This window comes from Carcharhinus amblyrhynchos, chromosome 16, assembly GCF_965287045.1.
Source record: "Carcharhinus amblyrhynchos chromosome 16, sCarAmb.v2.hapA, whole genome shotgun sequence".
Classification (NCBI taxonomy): Eukaryota; Metazoa; Chordata; class Chondrichthyes; order Carcharhiniformes; family Carcharhinidae; genus Carcharhinus; species Carcharhinus amblyrhynchos.
Genome location: NC_137339.1, coordinates 59383823 through 59386149, shown reverse-complemented (window position 1 = coordinate 59386149; position 2327 = coordinate 59383823).

The window sequence follows — 2327 nt, the reverse complement described above, 5'->3', positions numbered from 1 at the left end:
CCTGGAATGAAGAATCTATTCATGACTGTGAAAAAAACTGTCAATTGTTGAAAAAGACCCATCTGGTTCACTAGTGTCCTTTAGGGAAGGAAATCTGCCTCCTTACCTGGTCTGGCCTACATATGACTCCAGAGCCCCAGCAATGTGGTTGACTCTCAATTGCCCTCCGGCAAAGTGGGGATGGGCAATAAATACTGGCCAGGCAGCCACCCCCATGTCCCACCAATGAATGAAAAAATCACTTTTCATGCATTTTGTCAATGAATTTGTAACGTGAGGCCGAAACATATAGCTCATGTTCTAACGGACACTGACAAGCCACAGCTTCACTTGAATTATTTTCTGCATGCTGTATCACTGGCGCCTTTCTCATACTTAGAAGTTTAACTCTTCTGGCCTCAGATTCGCCCTATTCCGGGAATATAGCAAGCACTTGCAGCTTATGTAATATTAAAACGTTTATGATTATTAACCCCTTCAGTGGGTATTACATATGTATGGAGGCCAACACTGGACTTGTTAGCATACAGAGATAGCGAAAGTTAGCAGGAATGGAGGATGATATAAATGGGCTCTGGAGGAGTTCACAAATCAAGGACGTGCTGTAGGGGTTGGAGACAGTTACAGATTACAGGGATCAAGGAGGTTCAGAAATAGGGCGTGTTGTATGGGCTTGAGCTGATCATGATATACGTTATTAAGAATTGGCTGGGGGATGCTACTTTGGTGGTTCAGGTTCTAGCCACTAGAGGAGGCTACAAGGTTGATTCAGATGAAGGTCCGGATTTGAATCTAGGTTCAGAGCGAGTTAAGTCAGCCAAAGTGCTATTCGAAATAATATAATGTTTGAAGTATGGAAGAAGATACATATTTGAGAAACGACATCCCTGTTGTAGAATGTTTCATCTTTAATGAAGAGTTGTAAGGACTGAAACAGATTAAAGAAGATTGTTTGGTTCTAGTTTCTGATTTATGTCATAGAGATAAGAAGGGACCTAGAGGCTACAGCACCTTCAAGACATTAGTATGATTTTAGGAGATTTAACAAGTTACAGAGTCATGGCTCTATGTATGAATTCGAGATGGCTATGATACTTGGGCAGTATGGTAGTACAACAGTTAGCATTGCTGTCTCACAGTGCCAAGGACCGGGGTGAATTCTGGCCTTGGGTGACTGCATGTGTAGGGTGTGCACATTCTTCCCGTGTTTGTTTGTGTTTGTTCCGAGTGCTTTGGTTTCTCCACGCAGCCCAAAATCGTGCAGGTTACGTTGATTGGCCAAGCTAAATTGCCCCAGTTTTGTAGATTAGATGGATTAGCAGTGATAACTGTCTGTGGTTATGGGGATAAGATGGGGGAATAGGTTCTGGGTAAGATAGTCAGAGAGTTGGCACAGACATGATGGCGCAAATGGCTTCTTCCAACCTGTAGGCGTTCTATGATATACCTGAGGGGCTCCTGGAAATTACAGAAATAGATGCTATTGTAGTGGTTGGCCTGACTGATTTAAACATTAAAAGTATTGGGGAAACGACGTACATTCAGGGAGAGTTGCTAAGACTGACAGATATTACAGCAAGAGGAAAACTGAAGGTGCCAGAAACTGTTGCAGTGATACTGAGGCTATAATATGCTATTTTTTGTTTTTTTTTCTTTTTCAGGGGTGTGGCAGGAAGGCGTTTAAGCATTTGCAGTAGGCTATGGAGCTATTGTGGGCAGTAGAGGTTGGAGAATGTGAAGTGGTAGTTGCGTTTTCAGATGTTTCACATAAAAACGAAATAGCTTGTATGGTCTAGAAATCTTGTTGTGATTCTGGTTGATCCTACAGTAGGATGGACGTGTTGGAAGGCAACAAAAAGTTTGGGACATTTATAAGGGCTGTTAGAGATTATTGAGATGGAGCTTCTTAGAAAAGTGCAACAGAAAGGACGGTTACAAGTGCAAGGGGATGTTGTTGGTGCTCATTGTCATTGTTAGATGTCATGATGTGGAGATGTTGGCGTTGGACTGGGGTAGGCACAATAAGAAGTCTCACAATGTCAGGTTAAAGTCCAACAGGTTTATTTGGTAGCATGAGCTTTCAAAGTGCTGCCCCTTCATCAGGTCAGTGGAGAATTTGGTTCGCAAACAGGGCATATACAGACACAAACTCAATTGCAAGATAATGGTTAGAATGCGAGTCTAAACAGGCAGACAAATCTTTACAGGCACAGACAATGCGAGCTGACAGAGAGCTAACTGCACTATCAGATTAGATTATTAGATGCATTTACAGAGATGGAACATTTCTAGGGGCAGTGGGGGGTTTCAGAGTTAATGTGCGGTAT